Here is a 7853-nt window from a genome sequence, read left to right as displayed (position 1 = left end):
GTCGGAGGGGCGGGGGGGGTGTGTGTTTGGGTCGGAGGGGCGGGGGGGGGTGTGTGTTTGGGTCGGAGGGGCGGGGGGGGTGTGTGTTTGGGTCGGAGGGGCGGGGGGGGGTGTGTTTGGGTCGGAGGGGCGGGGGGGGGTGTGTGTTTGGGTCGGAGGGGCGGGGGGGGTGTGTGTTTGGGTCGGAGGGGCGGGGGGGGTGTGTGTTTGGGTCGGAGGGGCGGGGGGGGTGTGTGTTTGGGTCGGAGGGGCGGGGGGGGTTGTGTGTTTGGGTCGGAGGGGCGGGGGGGTTGTGTGTTTGGGTCGGAGGGGTTGTGTGTTTGGGTCGGAGGGGTTGTGTGTTTGGGTCGGAGGGGCGGGGGGTTGTGTGTTTGGGTCGGAGGGGCGGGGGGGTGTGTGTTTGGGGCGGGGGGCTGTGTGTTTGGGGCGGGGGGGCTGTGTGTTTGGGTCGGAGGGGCGGGGGGGGGGTGTGTTTGGGTCGGAGGGGCGGGTTTGGGTCGGAGGGGCGGGGGGGGGGGTGTGTTTTGGGTCGGAGGGGCGGGGGGGGGGGTGTGTTTGGGTCGGAGGGGGGCGGGGGGGGGGTGTGTTTGGGTCGGAGGGGCGGGGGGGAGGGGGGTGTGTTTGGGTCGGAGGGGGCGGGGGGGGGGGGGGTGTGTTTGGGTCGGAGGGGCGGGGGGGTTGTGTGTTTGGGTCGGAGGGGGCGGGGGGGGGTGTGTTTGGGTCGGAGGGGGCGGGGGGGGTGTGTGTTTGGGTCGGAGGGGCGGGGGGGGGGTGTGTGTTTGGGTCGGAGGGGCGGGGGGGGGTGTGTGTTTGGGTCGGAGGGGCGGGGGGGGGGTGTGTTTGGGTCGGAGGGGCGGGGGGGGTGTGTTTGGGTCGGAGGGGCGGGGGGGGGGGTGTGTTTGGGTCGGAGGGGCGGGGGGGGTGTGTGTTTGGGTCGGAGGGCGGGGGGGTGTGTGTTTGGGTCGGAGGGGCGGGGGGGGTTGTGTGTTTGGGTCGGAGGGGCGGGGGGGGGTTGTGTGTTTGGGTCGGAGGGGGGGGTTGTGTGTTTGGGTCGGAGGGGCGGGGGGGTTGTGTGTTTGGGTCGGAGGGGCGGGGGGGGGGTGTGTTTGGGTCGGAGGGGCGGGGGGGGTGTGTGTTTGGGTCGGAGGGGCGGGGGGGGGGGTGTGTTTGGGTCGGAGGGGCGGGGGGGGGGTGTGTTTGGGTCGGAGGGGCGGGGGGGTTGTGTGTTTGGGTCGGAGGGGCGGGGGGGGTGTGTGTTTGGGTCGGAGGGGCGGGGGGGGGTGTGTGTTTGGGCGGGGGGGGTGTGTGTTTGGGTCGGAGGGGCGGGGGGGGTGTGTGTTTGGGTCGGAGGGGCGGGGGGGGGGGTGTGTGTTTGGGGCGGGGGGGGGGGTGTGTTTGGGTCGGAGGGGCGGGGGGGGTGTGTGTTTGGGTCGGAGGGGCGGGGGGGGTGTGTGTTTGGGGCGGGGGGGGGGTGTGTTTGGGGCGGAGGGGCGGGGGGGGGTGTGTGTTTGGGTCGGAGGGCGGGAGGGGTGTGTGTTTGGGGCGGGGGGGGGGTGTGTTTGGGTCGGAGGGGCGGGGGGGGTTGTGTGTTTGGGTCGGAGGGGCGGGGGGGGGTGTGTGTTTGGGTCGGAGGGGCGGGGGGGGTTGTGTGTTTGGGTCGGAGGGGCGGGGGGGGGTTGTGTGTTTGGGTCGGAGGAGCGGGGGGGGTTGTGTGTTTGGGTCGGAGGGGCGGGGGGGGGTTGTGTGTTTGGGTCGGAGGGGCGGGGGGGGGGTGTGTTTGGGTCGGAGGAGGGGCGGGGGGGCTGTGTTTGGGTCGGAGGGGCGGGGGGGGGGGTGTGTTTGGTTCGGAGGGGCGGGGGGGGGGGTGTGTTTGGGTCGGAGGGGCGGGGGGGGGTGTGTTTGGGTCGGAGGGGCGGGGGGGGGGGTGTGTTTGGGTCGGAGGGGCGGGGGGGGGTGTTTGGGTCGGAGGGGCGGGGGGGGGGGTGTGTTTGGGTCGGAGGGGCGGGGGGGGGGGGTGTGTTTGGGTCGGAGGGGCGGGGGGGGAGTGTGTTTGGGTCGGAGGGGCGGGGGGGGGGTGTTTGGGTCGGAGGGGCGGGGGGTGTGTGTTTGGGTCGGAGGAGCGGGGGGGTTGTGTGTTTGGGTCGGAGGGGCGGGGGGGGGTGTGTGTTTGGGTCGGAGGGGGGGGGCGGTGTGTGTTTGGGTCGGAGGGGGGGGGCGGTGTGTGTTTGGGTCGGAGGGGCAGGGGGGGTGTGTGTTTGGGTCGGAGGGGCGGGGGGGGTGTGTGTTTGGGTCGGAGGGGCGGGGGGGTGGTGTGTTTGGGTCTAAGGAGGGGCGGGGGGGGGGGTGTGTTTGGGGCGGGGGGGGCGGTGTGTTTGGGTCTAAGGAGGGGCGGGGGGGGTGTGTGTTTGGGTCTAAGGAGGGGCGGGGGGGTGTGTGTTTGGGTCTAAGGAGGGGTGGCGGGGGGGGGGGTGTGTTTGGGTCTAAGGAGGAGGGGCGGGGGGGGGTGTGTTTGGGTCGGAGAGGGGGCGGGGGGGGAGTGTTTGGGTCGGAGAGGGGGCGGGGGGGGTGTTTGGGTCGGAGAGGGGGCGGGGGGGTGTGTTTGGGTCGGAGAGGGGGCGGGGGGGGTGTTTGGGTCGGAGAGGGGGCGGGGGAGTGTGTTTGGGTCGGAGAGGGGGCGGGGGGGTGTGTTTGGGTCGGAGGGGCGGGGGGGGTGTGTGTTTGGGTCGGAGGGGCGGGGGTGGGTGTGTGTTTGGGTCGGAGGGGCGGGGGTGGGTGTGTGTTTGGGTCGGAGGGGCGGGGGGGGGGGTGTGTGGGTCGGAGGGGCGGGGGGGTGTGTGTTTGGGTCGGAGGGGCGGGGGGGGGTGTGTGTGTTTGGGTCGGAGGGGCGGGGGGGGGGTTGTGTGTTTGGGTCGGAGGGGCGGGGGGGGGTGTGTTTGGGTCGGAGGGGCGGGGGGGGGTGTGTTTGGGTCGGAGGGGCGGGGGGGGTGTGTTTGGGTCGGAGGGGCGGGAGGGGTGTGTGTTTGGGTCGGAGGGGCGGGGGGGGTGTGTGTGTTTGGGTCGGAGGGGCGGGGGGGGGTGTGTGTTTGGGTCGGAGGGGCGGGGGGGGTGTGTGTTTGGGTCGGAGGGGCGGGGGGGGTGTGTGTTTGGGTGGGGGGGGGTGTGTGTTTGGGTCGGAGGGGCGGGGGGGGTGTGTGTTTGGGTCGGAGGGGCGGGGGGGTGTGTGTTTGGGTCGGAGGGGCGGGGGGTGTGTGTGTTTGGGTCGGAGGGGCGGGGGGGGGTGTGTGTTTGGGTCGGAGGGGCGGGGGGGGGGGGGTGTGTTTGGGTCGGAGGGGCGGGGGGTGTGTGTTTGGGTCGGAGGGGCGGGGGGGGGGGTGTGTTTGGGTCGGAGGGGCGGGGGGGGGTTGTGTGTTTGGGTCGGAGGGGCGGGGGGGGGGGTGTGTTTGGGTCGGAGGGGCGGGGGGGGGTGTGTGTTTGGGTCGGAGGGGCGGGGGGGGTGTGTTTGGGTCGGAGGGGCGGGAGGGGTGTGTGTTTGGGGCGGGAGGGGGTGTGTGTTTGGGGCGGGGGGGGGGGGTGTGTTTGGGTCGGAGGGGCGGGGGGGGTTGTGTGTTTGGGTCGGAGGGGCGGGGGGGGTGTGTGTTTGGGTCGGAGGGGCGGGGGGGTTGTGTGTTTGGGTCGGAGGGGCGGGGGGGTTGTGTGTTTGGGTCGGAGGGGCGGGGGGGGTTGTGTGTTTGGGTCGGAGGAGCGGGGGGGGTTGTGTGTTTGGGTCGGAGGGGCGGGGGGGGTTGTGTGTTTGGGTCGGAGGGGCGGGGGGGTGTGTGTTTGGGTCGGAGGGGCGGGGGGGGTTGTGTGTTTGGGTCGGAGGGGCGGGGGGGGTGTGTGTTTGGGTCGGAGGGGCGGGGGGGGGGGGTTGTGTTTGGGTCGGAGGGGCGGGGGGTGTGTGTTTGGGTCGGAGGGGCGGGGGGGGGGTGTGTTTGGGTCGGAGGGGCGGGGGGGTTTGTGTGTTTGGGTCGGAGGGGCGGGGGGGGGGGTGTGTTTGGGTCGGAGGGGCGGGGGGGGGTGTGTGTTTGGGTCGGAGGGGCGGGGGGGGGGGGTTTGGGTCGGAGGGGCGGGAGGGGTGTGTGTTTGGGTCGGAGGGGCGGGAGGGGTGTGTGTTTGGGGCGGGGGGGGGGTGTGTTTGGGTCGGAGGGGCGGGGGGGGTTGTGTGTTTGGGTCGGAGGGGCGGGGGGGGGTGTGTGTTTGGGTCGGAGGGGCGGGGGGGGTTGTGTGTTTGGGTCGGAGGGGCGGGGGGGGGGTGTGTTTGGGTCGGAGGGGCGGGGGGGGTTGTGTGTTTGGGGCGGGGGGGGGGGGGTGTTTGGGTCGGAGGGGCGGGGGGGTTGTGTGTTTGGGTCGGAGGGGCGGGGGGGTTGTCTGTTTGGGTCGGAGGGGCGGGGGGGGTGTGTGTTTGGGTCGGAGGGGCGGGGGGGTTGTGTGTTTGGGTCGGAGGGGCGGGGGGGGGTTGTGTGTTTGGGTCGGAGGGGCGGGGGGGGGTTGTGTGTTTGGGTCGGAGGGGCGTGTGTTTGGGTCGGAGGGGCGGGGGGGGTTGTGTGTTTGGGTCGGAGGGGCGGGGGGGGGTGTGTTTGGGTCGGAGGGGCGGGGGGGTTGTGTGTTTGGGTCGGAGGGGCGGGGGGTTTGTCTGTTTGGGTCGGAGGGGCGGGGGGGGTGTGTGTTTGGGTCGGAGGGGCGGGGGGGTTGTGTGTTTGGGTCGGAGGGGCGGGGGGGGTTGTGTGTTTGGGTCGGAGGAGCGGGGGGGGTTGTGTGTTTGGGTCGGAGGGGCGGGGGGGTTGTCTGTTTGGGTCGGAGGGGCGGGGGGGTTGTGTGTTTGGGTCGGAGGGGCGGGGGGGGTTGTGTGTTTGGGTCGGAGGAGCGGGGGGGGTTGTGTGTTTGGGTCGGAGGGGCGGGGGGGGTTGTGTGTTTGGGTCGGAGGGGCGGGGGGGGTGTGTGTTTGGGTCGGAGGGGCGGGGGGGGTTGTGTGTTTGGGTCGGAGGGGCGGGGGGGTGTGTTTGGGTCGGAGGGGCGGGGGGGGTTGTGTGTTTGGGTCGGAGGGGCGGGGGGGGTTGTCTGTTTGGGTCGGAGGGGCGGGGGGGGTGTGTGTTTGGGTCGGAGGGGCGGGGGGGTTGTGTGTTTGGGTCGGAGGGGCGGGGGGGGTTGTGTGTTTGGGTCGGAGGAGCGGGGGGGGTTGTGTGTTTGGGTCGGAGGGGCGGGGGGGTTGTGTGTTTGGGTCGGAGGGGCGGGGGGGGTGTGTGTTTGGGTCGGAGGGGCGGGGGGGGGTTGTGTTTGGGTCGGAGGGGCGGGGGGGTGTGTGTTTGGGTCGGAGGGGCGGGGGGGGTTGTGTGTTTGGGTCGGAGGGGCGGGGGGGGTTGTGTGTTTGGGTCGGAGGGGCGGGGGGGGTTGTGTGTTTGGGTCGGAGGGGCGGGGGGGTTGTGTGTTTGGGTCGGAGGGGCGGGGGGGGGTGTGTGTTTGGGTCGGAGGGGCGGGGGGGTGTGTTTGGGTCGGAGGGGCGGGGGGGGGTGTGTGTTTGGGTCGGAGGGGCGGGGGGGTGTGTTTGGGTCGGAGGGGCGGGGGGGGTGTGTTTGGGTCGGAGGGGCGGGGGGGGTTGTGTGTTTGGGTCGGAGGGGCGGTGTGTTTGGGTCGGAGGGGCGGGGGGGGTTGTGTGTTTGGGTCGGAGGGGCGGGGGGCGTTGTCTGTTTGGGTCGGAGGGGCGGGGGGGGTTGTGTGTTTGGGTCGGAGGGGCGGGGGGGGGTGTGTGTTTGGGTCGGAGGGGCGGGGGGGGTTGTGTGTTTGGGTCGGAGGGGCGGGGGGGTTGTGTGTTTGGGTCGGAGGGGTTGTGTGTTTGGGTCGGAGGGGCGGGGGGGTTGTGTGTTTGGGTCGGAGGGGTTGTGTGTTTGGGTCGGAGGGGCGGGGGGTTGTGTGTTTGGGTCGGAGGGGCGGGGGGGGGTGTGTTTGGGTCGGAGGGGCGGGGGGGGGGGTGTGTTTGGGTCTAAGGAGGGGCGGGGGGGGGGGTGTGTTTGGGTCTAAGGAGGGGCGGGGGGGGGTGTGTGTTTGGGTCTAAGGAGGGGCGGGGGGGGGGGAAACAATGCATGCAGGGCGGAACTAGGCCAATATCCATTAATAATCACTATCCAAAAAAGAGCCACCAAATTTTGGAATCACCTACAAATGAGCAATCCCCAATGCTATCACTACGACGCCCTGAAATGCCAAGAGCTGACCATAAAGAAGAATACCCTCAGTCAATTAGTCCTGGGACTCAGTGAAGTAACTACTAACAATACTAACAATAACCAGCCCCAGGACAGTGACAGGGTAACACAAAGAATTCGACCCAACACAATCGTCGCTAAGCAAAAGGAAAAATATCTGACATATTGGGCAGAAACAACAAAAACCCAAAGCAAACTCAATTGCTACTTGGCCCTAAACAGACAATACAACATAGCTGATTACCTGACCATGGTAAAGGATAACAAACTGAGAAGAACCTTGACAAGGTACAGACTTAGCGAACATAGCCTAGCGATCGAAAAAGGCAGACACAGGCAGACCAGGCTGCCAAGAGAGGACAGGATATGCTCTCACTGCAGTCAGGGAGTGGTGGAGACAGAGATGCACTTCCTCACAGCTTGTGGAAAATATCAGGGCATCAGGGAGAATTTCTACCAAAAATTCTCACAAATATGCCCTGATTTCAGAAATCTGAATGACAACCAAAAACTCCCATTCCTACTGGGAGAGGAGAGAAGCTGTATAACACTGGCGGCGCACTATGTTACAGCTTGCCATGAACAGAGGGACAACCAGTAAACTAAGAAAAAAATATATATAAACAATGCGAATGTATATTTATACACTCAGGGATATACCTGTTTATACACTGTATGAATAGAACTGCGTTTATGTGCTAAACCATAAATGTATTTTGATGCTTTGGCAACATAAGATGTAACTTATCATGCCAATAAAGCGATTTAAATTGTAAAAAAAAAAAAAATTGTAAAAATTGTGTGTGTTTGGGTCTAAGGAGGGGCGGGGGGGGTGTGTGTTTGGGTCTAAGGAGGGGCGGCGGGGGGGGTGTGTTTGGGTCGGAGAGGGGGCGGGGGGGGGAGTGTTTGGGTCGGAGAGGGGGCGGGGGGGAGTGTTTGGGTCGGAGAGGGGGCGGGGGGGTGTGTTTGGGTCGGAGAGGGGGCGGGGGGGTGTGTTTGGGTCGGAGGGGCGGGGGGGGTGTGTGTTTGGGTCGGAGGGGCGGGGGTGGGTGTGTGTTTGGGTCGGAGGGGCGGGGGTGGGTGTGTGTTTGGGTCGGAGGGGCGGGGGGGGGTGTGTTTGGGTCGGAGGGGCGGGGGGGGGTGTTTGGGTCGGAGGGGCGGGGGGGGTTGTGTGTTTGGGTCGGAGGGGCGGGTGTTATTTGGGTCTAAGGAGGGGCGGGCGGGGGGGGTGGTGGGGGGGAGTGTTGGGGGCGGGGGGGTTGTTTGGGGAGGAGAGGGGGCGGGGGGTGGGTGTGGGTTTGGGTCGGAGGGGCCAGTGGGGGTGTGTTTGGGTCGGGGGGGTGGGGGGGGAAGGTTCACCTTCACCTGACGAAGGAGCAGCGCTCCGAAAGTTTGTGATTTCAAATAAAGCTGTTGGACGATAACCTGGTGTTGTGACTTCTTACATTTGTCCACCTCTGGCATCTGCACACCAGTGAGATCAGACAGTGTGTAACATGGCAGAATGGGCCCAGTGAGATCAGACAGTGTGTAACCTGGGGAGATTGGCCCAGTGAGATCAGACTGTGTAACCCGGGGAGGATGGGCCCGGTGTGATCAGACAGTGTGTAACAT

This window comes from Somniosus microcephalus, unplaced genomic scaffold, assembly GCF_052327205.1.
Source record: "Somniosus microcephalus isolate GS21.2 unplaced genomic scaffold, FLI_Smic_1.0 unresolved_chr1, whole genome shotgun sequence".
Lineage (NCBI taxonomy): Eukaryota > Metazoa > Chordata > Chondrichthyes > Squaliformes > Somniosidae > Somniosus > Somniosus microcephalus.
Note: the sequence above shows the minus strand (reverse complement) of the source record.